This window comes from Rissa tridactyla, chromosome 1, assembly GCF_028500815.1.
Source record: "Rissa tridactyla isolate bRisTri1 chromosome 1, bRisTri1.patW.cur.20221130, whole genome shotgun sequence".
NCBI lineage: Eukaryota > Metazoa > Chordata > Aves > Charadriiformes > Laridae > Rissa > Rissa tridactyla.
This window is the reverse complement of record NC_071466.1, coordinates 146622119-146645030: the sequence shown is the minus strand read 5'-3', so window position 1 is coordinate 146645030 and position 22912 is coordinate 146622119. Positions and strand designations below refer to the sequence as shown.

Sequence of the window (22912 nt, the reverse complement as noted above, 5' to 3'; positions counted from 1 at the left end):
GCAGGGGGACGGGCGCGCAACTCCGGCGCCCGGCGGCAGGCCGGCGAGATGCTCCCCCCGCGCTGTCCCCCGTCCGTGTGTGTGTGTGTGTGTGTGTGTGTGTCCCGTCCCCCCGAGCGTTACCTTGGCTATTCAAACGGCGTGTCAGTTAGCCCGGCGTGGGGTGGGGGCGGGGCGGGGGGAGCCCTCCGTGGCCGTGGCGGGCCCCGGCGAGCCCCTCGCCCGCCGCCCCGGCGGTGCGCAGCTTTGTTCCGCTGGCTCGGGAGGCAGGCTGCCGTGCCCTCCTTCCCCTGCCCGAACCGGCCCGCCGAGGCACACCGAGCCGAAGAGGTGCCTTCCTCGGCAGCACCTCCCCGCCCCTGCCCGGGGACTCCCCGGGCGATGGAGGATGCCCGGTGGCGGGAGGAGGAGGGGGGGGGGGTTCCACTTCCAACCTCGCCCTCCCGTCAAACTTGGGAAGGCGCTCCGCCGAGCACATGACCTTTTGTTGATCTAGCAGAAGCGATTATTTTTAGGCAAGTTAACATCCCGGCCCTCCGTCGGGAGAACATCCTTTTGCCTGAGGAGGAGAAATTAAAAAAAAAAAAAAAAAAGGGAAAAAGAAAAAAAAAGTGAAACTCTTGCCTCCAAGTTTTGGCCATCGCCTCTCTCGCAGAGTGTCAAGAGCGGGGTTTGGGTATGACGTAGATGTGCCCTTCTCCCCCTGCCCGAAGCAGGAGCCTTCCCTGCCTTGAATTAAGTTTTTGCTGTCACTGGCGATGGCTTGTGACCTCTGAGAGTTTAGTCCTTATTTCATATGATCTGACGCTCCTAAGAGGTTTTGAAGCGTTTTCTCAGGCGCTAGTACACACGTCCATTGATGATCCGGCATCCCTTCCCTCCGGCTTCATTTTTAAAGGTTATTAATATCCCTTGTGCGGTTGCAGTAAACAATCCAAACTTTCATTTCTAAGTGGTAAATAAAAGAATGCCAGGATGCGCGTTACTTAGGTTTTTCTCATCTTCGTGAAAGCTACCTCCTGTATAAACATTTGGTTGTATCTGACTATGCAATACAAGCTAGGTGCTAGACCAGCTGGTTAAAAATATGCTAAGTCAAGCTGTTCATCGTTCAAACCTACTGGATTTGATAGTAAAGGCATAGGAAAGAAGGCAAGATAAAAACATTTTAAGTGGGCTGAGGAACATGCATGCAGAGAAAGGACAGGAAAGAACGCTTGAATTAAAAGATCGGAGAAAAATAAAATTGGGAAATGCAGAAAAGAACTATTTTAACGCTTTCAATCCTCGTTCTGCAACTAGAACACTTGCTTACTAGAAAGTGGAATTGGCATGGTTGCAGTGCTCCAAGGTCGTGTTTAATCAATTAATTTTCCAGACTTACTTGGAATACTTGGCATTTTTCTTTGGTTTGTTATCATTACGATAATAGAACAAAATTGGTTTTGTTCACGTGCATTGTATTGACTTAGTTGAACTACCTGAGGAAACCGTTACTGTTTCTGGTGTCAGATCTAATCTAGCATCACAATCATGCATGTGTCTTGTTCATACAATTAATAGATTCAAGTATTTCATATGCTTCACTAAGATTATACGTAGAAATTTATAAGCAAGCGATTTCGATTATTCTTTGAACTTTGTGATCAACAGAATACTTGTAAACTCTGTGAAGCAGAATGAAGTCCCTTCATTTTCCTCTTGGGGGACTTTATTTTTTTTTTTTAATCTGAAGTCTCTGCATTCTAAATATATATTTATATAAATTCTATATGTAAACAAATGATTTTGGACGAAACATATTCCTTAGAAATAGGATGAGCTTCTCTGCTCTTTTTTTTTTTTTTTTTTCCCCTTAGGCGTACGTTTCATTTTCAGAGATCCCAGCTTTGCTCTTGTAAACATTCTTGTTAAATAATCAATACGCTGCTCTCCTTTTGCTATGCAGATAATAGCACGCAGTAGAAATGGGAAGCAATAAAAACGAACCTCAGGACATACAATTTTTTATTTTATTATTATTTTTTTTTTACAATTTTCCTTCTGCAGCTGAAATTGGTAATACAAACCAGTATCTCTGTTAATCATTACCATTTGTTTACATTGTGTGTGTTTGACTATAGTTACACACACATACACAGAGTAGATACTGTCCATGTAATATATGTGTTTATCCAAAAACAGCCATGAGGACACTCTTTCTCTTACACACGGATGCACAGACCGTCAGCCACACACACGCTCACAGAATTCACATGTGTGCATATGCACGATGCGCAGATGATTGTTTTTTAGACACCACTGGCAGATTATTCTCTCAGATTCTCAGTAAACACAGTTCTTGGAGTACATTTCTGCAGTCGCTGGGGTCCAGCACGTCATATTTGCATGACTGACTTCAGTTTTGTTATTACTATCCATCTCCCACTATTCCCTTTTAAACTTGAATAGCAAATTATGAGGAGGTAAAGATTTATCAAGCTAAGTTGTTTGCAGTTCAGATCTCGGAGCGTCTGTATATATCTCAGGAGGTTATTCTTCTCTGCCTGTCATCTTTCCCGTGATGTTTCCGTGTATCCCGGTAAACTGCAAACAGTTCAGAAACTTTCAGTCACCCCAACTGAAGGGATCTGAATCAAGGGGGGGACTTCTCTTGTGTGTCTGTGGCCATTATCAGGGGACATTTGTGATACGTACTTGGAATGAAAATGATCCTCGGTGTCAGACAAGTAAACATTCATTAATTCATTCAGCATTACTAGTAAATTGCAGTAGGTTTTGTGAGTTAGCATGTATAATTAATTACCATACCAAAAATGTGAGGGTTTTCGTCCTTTCCTGAGGAGTTACTTGCACGTCTTTATTTCTGTTTGTGGCGGTTCAGCTGCTTGATTGAGAGGAGCATCAGAATGCGTACGCTGAGGGGGATGATGTTTGCAGAAACGTTGTAGAAAGAAATTATAACTGGAATCTGCTCCGTTTGTTACACAGGGAAAAGATAACTTCTGGGATGTACTTTGCAATGTACCTGTGGCACTCTGAATTGGCTTTAAAGCTCTTGAGAACAATAACTCTGTTATTGTTTTGGGTTTATCTTTTTTTTTTTCTTTTTTAAAAAAAAAAAGGAGGGTCATTATACTTAAATATAACAAGTGTGGTCACGATAGAAAGAAAGTTTACTTCACTGAGTAAAAACGTAGAGATAACGCGGCCAGAACCATCATGGACAGCTGTGAAATTTACAGAATGATAAAATCTCAGAAATGCCCAACATAAAGTTTTAATGTCTTAATAAAATCTGATAAATGAAAAATGGATAAAGTGACTGCTTAACAATGTCCCTAGTGTATGGAATGTTCTTAAACCCAAATTAATTACTGCATATTTACATTTCTCTGTAGACTGTGAGAGAGGCTATGCTAGGCATCCGGACAGAGTAACATCCTTTCTATTTCTCTTTTTCAATCTTTTCTTTTTTCTTTTTTTTCCCCTTCCTTTTTTTTTTTTCCTCTTTTTTTAATTTTTAACGTGGCAGTTCAAGGTAAAGAGGTATGCAGTGCTTGTGGAAGAAAGAAGGGTGGGTTAGTGCTTCCATAGGAAAAAAGGAAGAGCTAGAAAAGACAAAAGGCGCGGATGGGAGCGTGAGGATGGGGACAGCAGAACAAGTTTAACATTTTCAGTCACCAGTTCTGTGCACTCAAAACGTTCTCTGTGCTAGTGACTAGCTTGTAGAAAGGAAAGGCTCAAAGATGTAAAGCAAGCCTCTGCTGGGAGGAAAAAAATATACTTAGCTGCTTCGCTGCTGCACTGCACGAGTCATTTCAGACTCCCACTGAATTTATTTTGGGGTTGTACCAACACTGTCAAATGGAGAAATCATTTTCCTAAAAGGAAACTTTGCGTATTCCTAAGTGCTTTTCTTAGCTAAAGTTACCCTAAAAGCTTTCTTCTGCTGCTGCGTTTGCTGAGAATTTTGGAGAAAGAATAATACCTTTCTATTAACCGGCTTGCTCAGAATGACGTCCCACTCTCTTAAAATCTACCTGTAGAAGTAAGAGTGATTATTCCTTCATTTAAAAGAAAACAATGAGATTTCTTTAATATCGGGCTGAATAGCTTTTACCTTCCACCGAGATGTTTTGAGAAAAGGACTTTATTGCTTATGTTTGTGGGTCTAGGGGTCTGGGATCTGAAGAATAAATACAGTGCCAGTTAAAAGTTTGAAATACCGGTTTTTCGCAGTGACGAAAATTAACATGATTTTATTTCTCTGAGATAAGGCTGAAGGGATTAATGCGTTTGTAGACTATTACGCGTGCGCTAATTTCGTTTGTTGCGCTTATGCTTAGCGAGGAAGAAGTTGACTGTTACAGATTATGGATTTTAATGAACATCTCAATAATTTACCAGTTGCTGAAATTGTGAACTAGACTTGGAAGGCAAAAGCCCAAATGAGAGAGCTGATGAGTGACACACCAGCCCGCACAATTCGACTGTTGTATTCATTGCATTCGAATCAAATCGGGAGTTTGGCATTACTAATTCTGGGTGGCTGGCTCATCATATGCATTCAAGGAGTTAATTAAAACACACACAAACACATACACACACTCTCCCACCAAGCATCTTGCGATGTTTATGTGCATAGCGTGTTTGATTGGTACCTTTAGATAGGAGAGGAATTGTTTTTCCTTCTCTTGCTGTCCAGAGATCTTAAATATATAACTAGTTTACAAAATATTTACTACTACTTAGGGAGCTTTTAACGAGCATTTATGGCTTTATCATTTAGGAGACATATAGTATCTTATTGAGTTACTTAAATGTGAAGCTCCCTGATAGGATAGGCATACATGTCTCTGTAAAGTGATATATCTGTAGCTGTATAAAATACGCTTTTACAATATTTATACAGGAAAAAGAGTATCTCCTCCCAAGGTAGATTTATAGTTTCTTCGCATGCTTTTCATACTATACTTTAAAAAAATCTCTTAATGTTGAATAGAATACCTGCATGTTTGCGTGTCAGATACCTCTGCCTTCACAGCTCTTGCAGAAGTCAGTTTGACAGCCTCTCGGCTTTTTTTTTTATTTTTTTTTTTATTAATTTCTTGCGCAGGCCTGGTTGTAGCGTGATTAACTCGTAAGTGAAGGGGGGAAAAAGATGTTGTCATGTTGTACCTGTTTGCACTGGAAATATTCAATGCCTGTGAATTCTGCTACTGTAGTCAAGAGAAAAGAAGTGCTCCCAGCAATTAATCAATAGCTGTAGTATGTCTCTGCTGATGGCAAGGAGTTTGTTTAACAAATAGCATCCTTAGAAGCAAAGCGCTTTTGCTTTTTAAAGTATCCGTGGATTTTTATCTAATTTGGAAAATGTGTGAAGTCTCCCATACTTCCCACGAAAGGTAAAATTATGTTGTATTTGAGTATGTTAAAAGCTATGCTGCAAATTAAGCAAATCCTTGTTACATTATTGTATTGCCTAAACCAGAACTCAACTTCTCGAACTTTTGAAAGGGGTTGTGTTTTTCTCTTGAGCTTTCGGCTTTGGGCAGCGGGCGAGGGCGAGCGATCGCGCGCGCTGTACCTGACGGGGATTTACGGCGTTTCTACCTTCCACGTCTCCTCCAGCAGACCCCCTGGCGAAACCCCGCTGCTGTCAGCGGCCATAAAGTTTTCACCCACGCCTTTGCTGAGGGTTACAATGCTAGCCTGCGGTCTGCCACGCGTCCCACCTCTCCCACACCCTACCGAGGGGCCGACTTGGTCCAAGTGGCTGGTGCCTCGCCTGGGGCCGGGGCTGGGCTCTGCCTGTGGCCGGTGGCCACCAGAGGGGCAGTGGGGAGCCCTGCGTGCCACCGCAGCCTCCGCTCGAGAGACGCCGCTTGTCACCTCCGCCCCGAGCCCAGCCTTCGCCAGCCTGAGAAGCCAGGAGTCTCTAAAAGTTGTTCCTGAGCCCACATGTCCTTGTGACAGCGTGAAGTTCTGCGCGCGATAGTTGTTGGGAGAGAGCAGATTTAGACAAGATTTTGGAAGAATTTTGGTGAGCGCTGCTTGCAGGGGCCATGGTACTTGGAAAGAATGTAAGGAGTGAGTGGAAATTGTGAGAGATGCAGTGGTAATTCAGAGACGCTGTCTACCTTTTTTTAGGATAGGTGCAAAATTTTAATTTTTTTTTTTTAAGCAGAAAAAGAAGGAAAAGGAAAAACACAAGTTGAACTCTGGTTGCTGGAATCATCAGATGTTAATACGAAGTTCAGGAGTGTTAGAGGTGCTGCCCATGGTATTGGGGGGGAGGTTCGGTGTTTGTTTTGAAAGAAATTTGCAAACATTTTCCTAACCCTTATTTTTGATCTGGCATGGCACTTCTCTTCAACTTTTGCTTTTGTCACCTTGTTTAAGAAAAAACCCCAACCAACATGATGATATTATTTTTGACTTGCAGAACTCTGAGAGTTGAAGTAAAAATGAGAAAAAGCTTGGGGCTGGCTTTGAAAGTTTGAAATTACTTTAACCTTGTTTCCCTTAAGAGTATTGTGGGATTAATCAGGTAGCATTTCTTATTTCTAAATTTGTAATTATATTTGCTATTTTAAAAATCTGTGGTATTCCAGATTTCCTTTTTATACTTCTTTTTGGAAAGATCAAGTATGGAAATGCATATCGGCAACTGCTCTTTGAGAGCTGTAATACTTTTATTTTATTTTGTTTTACTATGTACTTCTGCTTTTGTGTTTTCTCAAGTTCATATACACTGTATTCATTATGTTTTGTTTTCTTCCTAGGGTGTGGGTGTCTGTGGGCTATTTGATCTATATATATCGTAAAATGTTACCTTAGTGCTAATTTTTCTGTGTGGTTGTATTATAGTCTATTACTACACATTTGTTGCTGTCTTACTAATCTTAACATAATTCTATTACTTTTGGAGGCAAAAATATAAGTAGAGTGAATAGAAAATTAATTTTCTTGTCTGAATAATCAGTTCTTTTTGGGGGTGAGGAACTCTGTGTGTGGGGGGGTATGTGCTATTCTTGCTTAGTTAAGGCCATTGTGTGCATCTAATGTTCTTCACAAACCTTTGTAGCTCTAGAGAAAAAAGACCTAGGCATGTAGAGAACCCCATAGAGTTTGTCATCCTCTTTGTTTCTTTGGTGCTGAGCTTGATTTTTTTAAGAATGTGGGGGTGAAAAAATGCCCCGTGTTTCATTCATTCGTTTTGCAGGTTGGGCATGGGCAAAGATAATGTATCTGACAGTCAGCTTGAGTTACCTGCCATTGCCGACTCAATAAACAGCATAATACCAAGAGTAAGGAAAATGTTAGTGGTTCTGACAAATTTTTAGTTTTGTTACTCCTTTTTTACCATAATTATGTAAAAAGATTTCTCCGAACTTTTTTTGCCAATTCAAACAGCAAGCCTAAAAAAAATCTCAAGAGTATGTGCACCCGTATGTACAGATGCATTCATGTTACTTCTCTGTAGTTTGGTATGCCCGTTTACTGGGTTGCATTAAGTTGCGTTATCTTCAGTTTGTTGGGAATCCTAAAGAAACTGCACTTAAGAGTGTGATGCAGCTAAAATTCATCACGGTCTGAAAGACCAAAGTGCATCTCGGCATACAAATTTTATAGTTTTGAGGTATTTCTCATTTCAAGAGAAGGAATGTTTAGTGAAGGGTGTGAAACGTACCGCATCTTTTGGGGTGGCCTGCCTGAGTTAGGGTTGAGGCCCTTTGGTGGAGCTTTGTGCCCGGAGGGAGCGTTGGTTTGCTGTAGTGCTGCCCAGGCTGTATTTGACTGTAGAGAAGACTTCTGTTTTCAGAGAAATTCCTTTAGCGGCCTCATTACATTCACTTTGTAAAACAAGACTGAAAACATTTTCTCCAAAGGTTTAGTCAAGTTTCTATTCATAGGGTTTTCTCCCTAAATTTTGATGCTGTGGCCTCAGTGGGGCAGAGGCTTTTTTGGATAGAAATGAGATGTGTGGGAAGGTGATGGTTGGTAAGGGCGGAGGGAAGGATGTTCTTACCCGTTTGGCATGTCTATTAACAAACTGGGTCATTTTGTTGTGTTGTATTTACATGACTTGTTCCTGTGCTGGTGTGAAATGTGAATCACCACAACATGATGATTATTTAAAAAAAAAAAAATAGGCTAAATGAAACAAAACTGAAATAGAACTGAAAGGCTAAATGAAATCAAATGAAAACAGAACATGCAACATTATTCTTTTGGTACAGTTTCCTCCTGCAGTTGCTGAATAAAGCCAAAGAGGTTTCTTTTCCATGTCTGTTAAAAATATCCAGGCTTTCGAGTTTGAAAATCACAGGGACATAGAAAATACATCTTTCTCTTCAGGTTGAGCCTTTGGTTTGTCTTTTGCTCAAGGGTTTTGGAGATTTAAGTAGGTGTTGTGGTCAGTGTGTTGTAAAGAAGGTTATTGATCCTCATCTTTGTTGAAACCATATGATCATTGAATTGATTCTGGTTGCACAACTGAGATTAGACTTTGGCAGAATTTCTCGGTGGAAGCAGTCATCCTTTGCTTATATTTTCTAAGTTCTGCTCGCTTTTGCTGTTCTTGCCTAAACTCAGAAATTAATTGTGTGACTCAGGAAACCATATTAAGCTATGGTGTTTGCATGAAATACCATGCGAAGGTATGGGAAAAATACTGTGCCACTCTCAAGTATGCCATGCATCTCTTTTATAGATAATCTGCATGTGTATTAGTGTCATTGATTTAGTGTGTTTTTGTGGAGTGCAAGCATCCTGAATCAGGACCCCATTATGCCCGTCACTGTACAAACACAAAAAAGAAGGTTTCTTTCCATTCCACAGAGCAGCCTTTGTGCTTAGAGCTTAGAGTAATATCAATGTGTCTTTGTATGGGGAAAATTCAGAAACGGAGAGTAGGTAAGAGATCCCTAGCATGGCTCATGAATGAGATTTCAGTCCTGAAGCCATGCTTTAGAACTTATAAATTGAGCAATATATGTGCATGTGTATTCTCTCTCTGTATATTCTCTATGTGTATGTATGTAGAAGTTGCTTTACTGTTAGAAGTACTGATAATATTAATAATAGGTTCATACTTCCTGTAAAGTCTTTTGATTAGGAATTCAGAGCATTTGGAAAGCATTAATATACAAATCGTGAAGATTTCTGTGCTCTTTAGATTGCAAAGCAAGATTAGCCTCAACCTATAGATGAGAAAACTGAGGGACGGTGTCACAAAATCATTTGCATGGGTGGGTATAAAAAATGGAGATACTGACTGCTAGTCCTGTTTTTTAACCTCAAGACCCTTCTTTTCCTTCTTGAGATCCTAAGAACTGCAAATTACAGACTTCTGTCTGTCCAATTATAATTTCTAAAGGTCTCATTCTAGCAAGATGAACTGTAATATTCAAATTAGTTAAATATGTAAAGTAGGGACTTTGGAGTATAATTAATAACGTAAAGTAAAGAAATATTTACAGCCCCAGCTGCATCAGTTAGGGCTGGGAGGGAATACTGTCTGTAGCCCCTCCAATTATCTGAGTGTGCTTCTAAGCGAACTCCCTACCTGGAGGCAAGTTCGGAAAACTGGAGTTAGGCAGAAGCACCCGCAGTGTTTAAGCCGTAAATTGAGAGACAGTGTGTGCTACTCATGGCCAGGTAAACGCTTCGTCCTGGAGAACAATTAACATCTTCAGCCATATGTACAAGAGCTGTCATATGTTTTATAACCTAAGGACCAGGCGCTAGGGGAGTCCAGGAAAAAATTCTTCACATGGAGAGTATTAATGTGAGGAACAGACTCTACTGAAAGCAGCAGTGTAGGCAGCCACAGTGAGCAAACCAACTAGCTTAAAAGCAAAAACCACGTTGCAGAACGCAAAATGCACTGTGATTCTTACCTGCTTATTTGACATCTGTTTTTCAAATGTGTGACAGAGATCCAGGATGAAGGAAATGATACAGGCTCATTAAAAGGGAGGAATTATTTTCTTATTCATGTTGAAAGTCCTTCTGATCTCTTTTAGTATTTTTTTTTCTTGTTTCCAACTGTATGAGTAGAGCTGAATTGCTGGTGTCTGCAGGTAGATTTAGATCTAGTCTCTATGTTGCATCTCTTACTACACACTGTTGAGAAAATGCATATAAACTAAGGATTCCTGGGTGGATTTGATCTCTGTAGCCTGTGAATATTATGACTGAGCCATTAAGTTATTTTCTTTGATAAGCTTTTTAAGAGGGAGACTACTTTTGAGATAATGGATTATAATCAGGCATGTTCCATAGTGTTTCAGTAGTAGTTACTCAGCAGTGTGTTCGCAAAGACCTATTTTGTGATAGGGCCAGTCAAGGCATCCTTTAAAAAAGTGACCATTAATTCTGAGTGTTTGGACTCAGTGGCACTGAAGTTCAGTATCAGGTCCTAAAAACATAGGCCTAATTAATGAATGTTCTGCTCAGCTGTATGAAAAAGTCTGACACTTTTCATCCCAGTAAGCCAGGATGGCATGAAATGGTGACTCAGGAGGAGATCACTGAGCAGAAGCCTGACTTTCCTTAATCTGCAGCAACCTTCCATCAGTTGCAACGCCGCTGGAATTTCTAAAGCATCAGGAGGGAGTTCTGCAGGCTTCTGCAAATCTGTAGATTTCAGAAGCTCTGTTTCGGTGTGCTTTAAAGACACGTTAACTATCTGGTCCTCCTAAACAGCATGTATCCCTGGCAGATCAGAATGATCAGAATGGTGGCGATGAAAACGTACCTAAGTTCTGCCAGGGCTAACATCTGGGCCCTAGTGGACTTGGCACTGTACGCAAAATCAATCTTTGTTTTGAAACTGTGTGTTTCCTAAGGTAGTAATTCCCATTTGCGGCCACCAAGGTCTTAAGCGAGACCGCTGCACAAAAATGCATTCTTCCAAGTATACATTTGTTTGATAACCTCAGGTGTCAAAAGTGTGACCTCTGTTAATTTGTCACCAGGCAAATTATTGTCACCAGTTCCCAGATTCCATGAGAACCCCAGGCAGACAGCAGAGCCCCATGCTGGTAAGCATTTCTGGTTTTGCTGTTTGTGGTAATAAACAACCTACGTACAAATGGGTTGACTGAGGTGCCTGTAACTGGGGTGACTTGCCATGGGTTGCCCGGTGTAACAGCAGCAGATTCATCAGCAGATTCTTGGAGGGCTCAATACCCTCATCTGGAGGTGGTTCCTCCAGAGCAGCATAGCCTATCTTATATTTTCATATTGAATAAACTAAATGGTTATTAGATAAGAAAGACAGAGCCTTATTATTAAAATGATTTACAGAATTTCCTTCCTGATGTTTATTAGAAAGATGAAAACAAGATGAATGAAGTTGCTGCCGTTATGGTTCACATGGAAGCCTGTATTTTTAAAAGCCGCTATAAAAAATTAGAGCATAATAGAACGTTATTTTACAAAGAAGATAAATAAAATAGCTTTTTACATACATGTGCAGTCTATTGAAAGGCCATCCAAAGCACTGATATGAATTTAAGAAGATGATCTTTTGCCTTAATTATACATCTGGGAGATATTAGCTGAACATTTTGTGGAGAACTGTGAATACCTTAGTTGCCAGTTGTCTAAAATGCTGCTAATGATTGCTTCAGTGCCAGTGTTTTGATGGCTAGAACCTAGGCCTGAATATGAATACAAAGAACTCAATCTAAAAAAAACGCGTGTGCGCACACACTTTTTATACAAAACAGATTTCAACCATCTGCTTGGCACTTAGCTTTGCAACTATAGGCTCTGATATGAAAGGGAGCTCTGTCCAGGTTATGAATGGTATCACTTTTATTGGTACCTTAGAAAAATCATAATGTTTTTAGAAAGCTTGCGTATCCAATAGTTTTCTTCAGTGGAATAATGAAAACAACTGCCTTAGCCAAAATTTTGTGCCTTCCGTCGTTCCTCCAACGGCAGCATCTCCTTACCCTCGCGATAGGGATTCAGTAGTGAAGAAAAGTTTCTGTTCTGCACCTCAGTATTTCCAAGTGTATCAGAGGAGTTTAGATGAGTGGCCCTTAGAACTGACACCCCAGATGGTTTATGACACAAAGCACTGTTTGCTTAGGAATACGTTGTATAGCAGAGTCTGTTGCCCAAGCACTGCAGAGCGTGTCAAATCAGCATGGAAGTTAATGGACCAAAAGCCCTTCTGAATTTAACACTTTCCCATTTGATCTGAATTTACAGCTTTAAATCAGGACCACAGTTTTCCTTTAGTGGTGCAGTGGTGGAAAGTAAAATTGATAGCGTAAATTACAGGCATATAATACAATCATTTTGACCCAATTCATCTGTTTAAAAGTTTAGAATGAATGAGGCTCACTAAAATCTTTGATAAAAACCTATTCATTAAATAGATTAAAAAAATTGGAAGTTAGGAGAATATTTGAGTATGTATTAATTTGATACTCTGACCAGTCCACGCTTTACTATTAATAGGTTAAGCAGAAGAATATGTGCTGTACAAAAAACCCAAAAATTCTTTGGAGCATTCACTCTTTCTTAGCAATTTCGATAATATTTCTTTGCCTTTTGCTAGGTTTATCCTAAAAATGTGTAGGACAAAATATGTTTCTTCTTTGCTTTTCTTCTTTGAAAGGGTTTGGTAGTATTTTCCCTTAGGTGCACGTTTGGAAAAAAGATGACGAAAATGCAACCTCCTGCATGTAACAAAGCCTCTGTGTTTGGCCATCCATTTAGTGCCGTGTCACATTAGTACTGCATTGTTAACACCTTTGGACAGGGCTGAAGGTTCCTTGCTGCTGTGTCTAGAGCGCTGCTTATGTCAGATCATAAGGTTGCTGGATGCTTTTCTCAATAAACGTACTTTTCATTTAAAAATAGGGCTGGATTATTTGCTTCTGAGATGTCAGGAGGACAAATAGAAGGACTAATTGTTATTTACACTCTCATTTTATAAAGATTTCCTTTTCTCTATGTTACACGGTCTTGAGACACTACTGCTTTTAAATATTACATCTTATTTGCCTGAGTCTGTCTTTTTGTGGAGAACATCCGCGATGATGAAAGGAAGATAAAGTTGGATCTCTATGGATAAAATGATGATAATACTGGAAACTTAAAAGCTTCTGCATAATTTTAGATTAATCATAATGTATGGACAGCAAAAATCTGACTTTTTTAAAAAAATGCACGTGAAATAAGCCTTAACAGTATTAAGGTTGTAGCCCTAACAAGCTAATAGACTTGCAGCCCTCTGTTATTGTTCCTGTCCCGTCTCTTCCTTCCTCAGCTCTTCTCCTTTCAGCTTCTCGCCAGAAGTGGTCGGGCATGTTTTCTACATCTTTATGGGAAGCACCGTTATTCTCCCAGGTAGAGATTAAAACAATAAATCTATTGAGCTTAAGCAAATTCTGAGGCCCTTTAAGTGGTGATGCAGCTAGAAAGACAGTTCTGCAGCCGCTGTGTCACCATGCCTTCCCATAGCAACTCTACTGAAGTTACTTAACCATCTTATTAGTGAAACAGTTCTTCATGTTGCATGCTATAAAATGGGTTTCTTCAGGAGTGGGAAATAACAGCCTATCTGCTGTTCAGTGCTAATGATTGAACAAGAATAAGCTCCTGTATTCAGGGATGGGTGAGAAAAAATTCTGTAAGAAACGCTATGAGTGAATTCATAATGAAACCTTTGCTATTTGGCCCTCGTGTTCCTGGAAATTTTAGAGGGGAATGTCTCCTTGACCAGTGTCAACAATTTGGTCATTTTCTTTGCTTCCCCTCCTCCTCCCTTTAGGTAATATAGTCATATTTATTGTCAATTTATTTTCTGTAGATTCCTCCAATCCGCAGTGGTTGGAAGGGAGTTCCGGAGTGAGTGCATGGCAAGGTAAATTTGAGATGGCAGTTGGTGGTGTGGGAGGGAGGGCTGGGAGAAGGAGGTGGCAGAGGGTACAAGGGTGCAGCTACAGTTTTAAACAACCTGCCTGTTGTCCCCCCTTTTTATTAAAATGGCAGCTTTCAAGCCAGGTCCTTGAACTCTTTAATTTGATTACACTGTAAAGGCTGTCTTCCCTCATGCTGTTAATAAAGACTGAACAAATACCTTGCGCTCTCCCTTCTTTTTTTGTTTTTCCTTTTTTTTTTTTCCTTTTCTCCTTTCTTCCCACCGCTAAAATTCTAGCTGTGTCTCTTTCTGATCTGTTTCTGTTGGTTTTAAACAAACTGCTGCATTGTGTCACCCATTTCATTAGGTTTAGATGTCCAACTTAAGAAAAGCTTGAGATGGAGAGAGGATGGTTCGCAGGGGAGAATGCACTTGGTAGATCTAGTGTGGCTTCTTCTCCTGATCTTCAGCCAGTTCAGTGTTACCATCAGGTTACAGCGGCGTTTGCGTTAAAGCTGGGTGTGAATGACCAGGTTCAAAGGGTGGACTTCTTTTGTGGCCTGTCATTGTCATAATCAAAAATAAAATGAGATTCACAATATGCAGTTGCCAAATGGCAACAGAATATCAGCCTGCCAGTTTCTTTGACTATGTAGCTCCAGTGTATGAGAGACAGCGGGGTCAGGCACATGTCAGTACAGGACTTTGGAAATCCACTGAAGTATTATATGCCGCTCGTGCTTTACAGGAAGCCCTAGGTACAGATTTGAAAGTCTCCAGAATGAAGTTGGTTCCTATATTTCAAAGGCTATATAACATCTGTATTTTCAAAGATTCTGGTGTTATATTTAACACTGAAAGCGGGAGGAAAGGATGAACGTGTGTGTAGGAAGAGTGCATGATTTTCGTAAAGAAATAAAAAATTGTGTGTGAAAGAATTGCGTGTGAGTCATCTAGTGCAAAAAACTTCTGTGTCCTTTTAGAGTTTTGGGGCAATTAAATGTTTTTAATAGTTTGGCTCATGTATCTAATCTGTTTGGAAATATACCACTTCCATCAGTGTTTGGGAAGAAAATCAGAGCTTGTTTTTCTCTCTCCTTATTTTTATCTGTATGAAACATCAAAGTGAGTTCCTGAAATAAATTGATTTACGTTTTTAGACCCATTTATCAGGTAGAGTTCAATAAAGCAATACATGTGCATTGTAGTTGTGAACTATTGTGCATTTGTCTTGTTTTTTCCTTTGAGATGGAAATAACCCTGTTGAATAGGAGGGTAAATGTAGCACCAAGGTTGGGCCTTGTCATGTGTTTTTACATTTTTAAAAACACTTCAGGAGAGCAATAGCTAAAAGGTGCTTCTTACCAGGTGCCCAGTGCCTTGTGTTAGTCTGGTTTTCGGCAAATGATTTTGGTGCCCTTATTGATAGTCTTAGAAAAGAGGATAAGGACCGAGTAAGTCCAGAGAGCACTGTTTGTCCTCAGCTCGAAAGCTTTTGTTACTGGCTCTTCTGCAGCTCCGGGCAGTAGGAACATGATGGGAAGTTTGTTCATCCTCTGTCTTTGCAGTATCGATGTGTGAATGAACAGAGGCTGTGCTTGTCCTTCGGCCCCCTTGCACAAGCCCCACATTCATGTAGGATCATAAGGCTCTGTCCAGCTCCTCCTGGAAACAATTGTAAGACTCTCATTGACTTAACTTGGGTGTTGGGTTGGGCCCATTAAACGGCAAGAAAATAAAGTGGAAGCCGTTGTTAATGATTCCTATTGATGCTTTTCCTGGCATAAAGTACTGCAGATAATTGTTGGGTTTTTTAGATGAAATACAGTTGCATCTAAGTATTAAATTTATTAGCTTTTTAAAGAAGGAATAACCAAACTGGACATATGGGGTGTTTGAAGTGTGATTGTGTGAGACTAAGATAATTTCAGGAGAATAGCTTAAGTCACAGGATATGTGTGATGCCCTTTGTATACAAGATGTGGGATTGCGGAATTTATTTTGCATGCGCTGGTTTTCACTGAGAAAGAATCCAGAATGCAAATACAATATTTAGAATATATAAGGAGTCCAGCCTTGCTGCTGTAGACTTCAAGACCCGTTAATCAGGCCTGATAGTGATGTGATCTCTTGAAATACTTCAGTTAAGTAGGTTTAATCCTTATTAACAGTAAGTTGCTTGAAACCATTTTGAGTAAAGTCTGGAAAGGAATATGGTAGATCGATAACACAAATAAAGCTCAGCCCTGTTAGGCTCTGAGTTGCTTTGACTCCTTTGAGGTCCTATAGGTTTTGGACTTGCTACAAAATCAGGACACTAACAAAAGAATTTTCACCTTATCTTCATATTTTTCTGCTGTAATTGACAATGTCATTTCCACATTAAAATGGGGTACTACTCATGGTTTTGGTATAATTTAGGCGTTGCCCTAGCCCACCCCATGACTTGCTTAGAACATGTGGTATAGGCAGGTATTAAACAGTCCACTTCTCTTAAGCCTGGAATGTTCAGGTTAAATGACATACGTAATTTCTCCACGTTTTGGCATGTTTCCTGTTGACTTCAGTGTGATTTATCTGCGGATGACTATGATCCAGAGCCTCTTTAAGAACGAGGAGATAGGAGAGGGCACTGCTTGTTTCACTGCTTTCTTCTCATTCATCAAGAGGGTGGAGGGAAGGGATGAAGTGACAGAGCTTTTGTTGCTACTGTTTTTTGTGAAATGTGTTCAAAGAACTGTTTTGGAAGATGATGGTGAAGTTGTTCCTACTATTTGCACTGCATTGCCAAAACATTGTGCTCTTGTATGAGGTAATAGCTGTGGTTTGTGGCGACATTATGAAAACATTGTTTTGTTATGATGATTGCAGAAAAAGTCCCAGATACATGGTAACGTATTTGTAATATTTTATTGAAGTGAAACGTGGAAAATACAGCATAGCTTGGAGTCCCCTTGGACTGATTTCATGATTCGGGAATGAAGAAGCAATTGTGCTCAACTGAAATGGGTGTACATGACATCAATTAAATAATAGATTTTGGGGCCATTTTAGTATAGTTTAGTCTTTTTTCTTCTTTTTTTTTTTTTTTTTTAGTGTTGCTATTACCTGTTACATTTGGTTGGTAGTAGAATATATTTTACATTGCTAATAATCCAAATTAGAATGTATATTTTCTTTTTGTCCTGTGAAACAGAGGCAATATTAATTGAAAGATAACACTGCTGCTTGTAGAATAAGGAGTGGGAGAAAGGTAATACCTTACAGGTTACTTAGTATAGTCATTGAAGGCTAAGTATCTAGGTAGGCAAGAAGACCACAGACTCTTTCCTTGCAACATCTAATCTTGAGGTAAGGCTCTCAGCATAATAAACAGAGAGAGATTTGTGCTGTCCCTTTACACCCTTCAGCTGGACAGGCTAAGCTCCTGGGTTTCTCAGCTGTGCTGACTGAGAGGTTTAAAATTAATTTTTGAACTTTTGATTGCCTCTTTGTTTACTCAACCTATTTTTGTTGCTTCTTTAATTCCCGTTTAGTTAATAGACATTATGAAGTCGGAAAGCTTGGATCATGGCTTTTATTATTATTTTTTTTTTAGTTTATTAAGGGAATAGAATTAAAGCAACACATTGTGGCAATGACGCTCCAAAGCTCTAGGTGTATAAAACTGTTTGTTATCCTATTTTGACAATTTTGTATGTCTGTGAGGTATGTGGGTCCTTCAGTTCAAAAACTCTGCTTCATCTGCATTTGGTGTCTTCCGTGGTCTTCGGATAATCGAGCCAGAACCTCAAAATGTTTAGTAGGAGTCAGCTGCAAGAGAGCACCAGTGATAAATGTTGTCAGACTATGAGAAACAAGCCCCAAAAGAGGTGTATTAGAACACTATGTCACTATACCAGCAAACCGGTACTGTTGTTTGCTTCATCCTCTTTTTTCCTGTGACTGTTTTCATGGTTTTATCACGCATTGCAAAAGGCTACTCTAACGTATTTATCTTTTAGAGAGCTGAAACTTCTGCAGTATTTTTGTAATGTCTGTTGTTATGACACATCTTCTATAAAGCAGAGCAGAATCTACAGCAGAGATGTAATGAATGACCACAGTCAATTACGGTGATGAACAATTGATTTCTGGTTTTTGAAAGTATACCCTTAATAATTATTCATTTGGCTGAACTATCCTGTTCTTCATTATATGAGTTGTGTACAGAAAGATAGAGGCATGATACATGTTATTACTCATATAGCTGTGTCAATAATGATATAAGCTATATAGAAGTGACAAATGGACTAGAATAAATAATGGCAAAGAACTGAACTAAAATATTTTGCTTTAGGTAAATACTGGCACTTTTTTGGTGTGTTAAAAAAGCTAGACTGTAAGAAAAACACAAATCTCAGAACAACTATATCAAAAAATCTCTAAAGATGTTTTAGTCAAGTCAGTGGGATACTTCTTCTGGGTGTCTCTCTTTCTGCTTTACATGGTGATTTCTCCAAATATGCAGCATTACATTTATTCTGTGCAAGAAGGAGATATTTAGGGTCATATTCTGTTTGTATAGAAATGTACTTTTATTATGCGATAGGTAGTACCAGACTAACAAAGCAGCACAGTTAGACTCACAAGGTATGGGTTTATAAAAAATGACCACAGATTAATTAAAAAAAGGGATAATAATAATTTATTATCCTGATATTGTAAAGCTCAAAATCGAGTGCCCGGAGTTTCTGTTGGAATCGGTGGCAGCTGGAAACGCTGAGAACTTTGCAGGGTTACGCCGCATCCTCACATGCTTCAGAAGGTGCTAAAGTCAAAAGGAGCTTTTAACTCTTTGAGGTCATATGAAACAGTTGTCTGCAGAACGTCCACGGTCTTGTGGTGGGGTGAAAAAGAGAACGGGAGACGGAATGGCAAGAGAGGGAAGGGGGTGGGGGGGGGACACGACGACACCGTTTACATAGGTAAACTTCTATGAGAGATGCAGCTAGCTGCCTCCTGTCCTGCTTTTTGCTTTGTAAACGGATGGTGGCATGATATTGGGCGCTCAGTTCTTGTTCTTTGGTTTATTTTTTATTATTTGATATTTATTTGTTTTTAAGTAGTGGTGGTGGGTCATTTGGAATTGCTTCATTTTGTTCTGTAACCAGGGTGAACAGCAGGGTAGTTTCGATGGCAATTTATAGGCTGGGGAGGGTGCAGCTGGAAACGTACAGGAGCGGCAAAAAGGAAGGAAAAGAAGGGAAAAAAGGCCTAGTCTTTCTAAGGTGTACGGCTATATGAGTTTGGGAATTCATCATCCAGTGGAAAAAAGTGAGAGATGGACCAAGGGAAGTTATCCTGTTTATTTGACTAGGCCTTCCCTTGACTCAGTATGCTATAATCATCTTTCTGCTGGTTGTCTTTCAAAGTATAATTAGCCTGGAAGTGAATGTGGGTGGTATGGAGAAGTATTTCTTCAGGAAAAAAATAAGTAAGAAAGAAATGGTCTGCTGAAGAGAAAAGTCTTGTGTAGCTTTCCAATTTTTTGGTTTGGACAGTGTGTATGTAACTCCAGAAGCCAAAGACGTCCTGAGTCGAAGTCCAGAGAGAGTTCACTGGAAACGGTCTAATTGGAACATGCACCAATTTATTACAATGATGTTAACACTTTGTGCTTCTATTGTGCCCTCTGTGCTACGATCTCAAGGTGCTTTACAAATATTAAGGGATTAACTTGCACAATGCGGCTGACAAATAGGTATTATTGCTGTCCCCTTTTACACTCCTGTGGAATTGAAATACCAAGGAGTACAACAGCTCAGTTGTGCAGTGCTTTTGAGCGGAGAGAAGAACTTAGGTTAAGTCACCCCACTGCAGCCAGAGGTTTGAATAAAGCAAGAGGAAAACTTAGTACCTGCGTCCTCCTGAGTGTTTGCAGCTCTCCACTCAGCTGCATTCAGATTTGTTTTGGTAGGCAAACTTGCAACCTTAGAGGGACAGGAGGCAAAGTTGTAATTAATTCCTCCTTAATTGGCATAGCGTAAGTAATTCTGCTTAATCCATTCCTCGCTGTGAGGACGAAGTCAGTCTAAACATTTGAATTGTGGAGAGGACAAGAAGAGGGGGAGTAGACAGCAAAAGATGTCCAGAAGCAGACAGTTCTTATGCTGTTGTAGGCACGCAGTAAGAAATACCTACATAAATAAGACACCTTTGTTATTTTTCCCTCCGATTGCCTCTTGACTTAATTAGGTGAAATGCAAAGAAATAGACGATTCCATTTGGAAAAATTCACTAAATTTTCCCTACCCCTTCTTGTCTTTCATTCGGTCCTTAAGAGTCTCTGGAGTGTGAAATGTGAAGACACCAAATTGGAATTAATTTTGCTTTTTCATTTAACAGATTGTGTTACATTAACACCACACTATTGCCAAGCAGCAAACCTTTCCTTTCCTCAGATGTTAGCTACTAATACAGACTAAAGACTGCTGAAAGAATGGTTATACTGAAATGCTTTATTTAAGTTTATCCTCCCTTGTGGCTCGAGCGGGCCCTGATTCTGCTGAGATGTATTCACATGAGCAGTCTCACTGAGTTTGCTTTTATTGCTTCCTGGCAAGTGAGCTGGATTCTATTTCATATAACATTGCCCAAGTTAGAATTTCAAAGCTCACTCAATCCTCAGAGAGACCTTTGCAAGACTCTCTTCTCCTGTGTCTACACAGGCACTAAACACACTGAGGACACAATTGAATTAATCAGGACTACTCATGTACAGAAAATCAACCAAGATTCCATTTAAGAGATGACAACTTTGATATCATATTGTTCATTACCAGCCAAGGAATTGTTACTGCTTATGTAACTGGATTATTAAATTGTTTACTAATGATAAGTCTTGCTTCCAATATTACGCATGCATTGAGAGTGTAGTTCTACTGAAAAGAACTAGCTATAAATGACATCACAGGAATTATTTTCTTTCCCTAAGTTGTGTTTTGTTTGCACTTCTGAGTGTGTTTTTTAATTTTCAGTCCCATGAGTTTAGCGCAGGATCAGTCAGGCTGAGTTCTCTCATGCTCTTAGATGGTGACCAACATTCAAATTCTGCAGGTTAAATTATTCTCTTGAAGATACCTGCATTTCTGCAAAATATTTATTTTGTGCCTCTCACGGTCAGGATAGATCCTGGAAGTAAGTTATGCAGATCGCAGGGGGGCTAAATTTGATTCTGCAATTAGTACATTATTCTATGGCATGTGACTAGAATGAAATGTTGCTCAGCGGCCTGTGGAGTAATTGGTTCTGCAGGACTTAGGAAAGTAGTAGTAATAGTAAAGAGGCCCTGAACTAGAAAATTCAACAAACAAAAAAAAAAATTATGTACAAGACTCTCAGCGTATCCAGCGCTCAGGACTGTTTAGTGAGGCATTGTTTGACATTACCCCTGCATAGAACAGAACTGCACCTTGATAGTTTGGATCCCTTTGTTTTCTTTGCTGAAGATGGCAGTATTGAAAGCTCAAGCTCCCTCAAGAGCAGGGGCCTGTGCATTGGCACCATCTCACTGAAGAATATACAAGCCTATTCCCTTCATTTTTAGCAGAATTGTGTCTCATCTTTCTGTAAGAGACTATTCCATTTCAGGCTTCCTGTCCTTTGAACTAGAATTTTTGTATGCATTATTTAAAAGATCCTGTGCTACAACTGTAAGCCCAAATCATATGAATTTGAGAGAAACCTGAGCAGAACTGTCTTTGAGGGATGATTCTTCTTTCAGCTGTGGTACTGTTGCCTTTTTCCATCTTTATGACTGTAATCCTGTTGCATTTGGAATCATCAGGACTTGGTGTGGAGTTGCTGCTGTGATGGACCTGGGTCATGAACCCCATGAGCAGTCAGACTTCTGTAATGTGAACAAAACTCTTTTACTCTGTGTGTGTGTATGTTAAAGATGACGTGGTTGCACATACGTAGAATTTATCCTACATCTATTACAAAACCAGAGAAATATATTACAGTGCTGCTGGGACTGCCATTCTCAAAGGTAAGAGGCTTTAATTGCTGCTGTGTTATACCTACAACCCATGGCGGTGGGCACTTCACCTGTTTATTTTTTTTTTTTAATCTGTAGACCATTTTTAAAGAAACACACAATCACTTACTTTGTAATCTACACCCGTTTCCAAGGATACAACATTTCTAAAAATTTTCATTACCTGCCTCTGTCTTCCCTCTAATGTTAATTCTTTTTTTCCTTAAACTATGGTGTGCGTGACAATACACAATCAAATAGTTGCCAAGCTTGCAGTTTATTGCTGGCAGGTTGGGTTTCCTGGTTGGTGAAATAGTTTTTTAAAATACGGTTTGTCAGGTGTGTTTGATCCCACTGAAGATGCAAGGCATGTGATATCCAGGGCTGCTCCAGTAAAGTTAACTGGTGATTATGCATTAAGTCCAATGGAGTTTAAGTAGGAACTGTGGAATGTCTGATGTCATACATTGGTCATAGTATTGCCCAAAATTCAGAAAATGGTCTGTAGTATATCATGCCCAGCAATTCTGGAAAACATTGGTCAAAATTTTTATATGAATGCTGAACTGCATTTTGACAAGCAGTCTCTTGTACAAAAAGGTCACGCTCTGTGCGGCATGGCCCAGAGGGTAGCTAATGCTAATCTGCTTTATTTGCCACCATCTCTTATAGAATCATAGAATGATTCAGGTTGGAAAGGACCTTAAAGGCCGTCTAGTTCCAACCCCCCTGCCCTGGCAGGGACACCTTCCACTAGACCAGGCTGCTCAAAGCCCCATCCAGCCTGGCCTTGAACACTTCCAGGGATGGGGTATCCGCAACTTCTCTGGGCAACCTGTTCCAGTGTCTCAGCACCCTCATAGTGAAGAATTTCTTCCTAATATCTAATCTGAATCTCCCCTCTTTCAATATAAAACCGTTAGCCCTCATCCTGGCGCTCCACTCCCTGATAAAGGGTCCCTCCCCATCTTTCCTGTAGGCCCCCTTCAGGTACTGGA

General features: G+C 40.0%; 1 protein-coding gene across 18 annotated transcripts in view; it reads left to right on the top strand.

Moving 5' to 3' along the window:
* The window catches only part of SOX5 (SRY-box transcription factor 5), a 657730-nt gene that overhangs the window by 359350 nt on the left and 275468 nt on the right, over positions 1-22912 (top strand). The gene's annotated exons all lie outside the window — the stretch shown is intronic.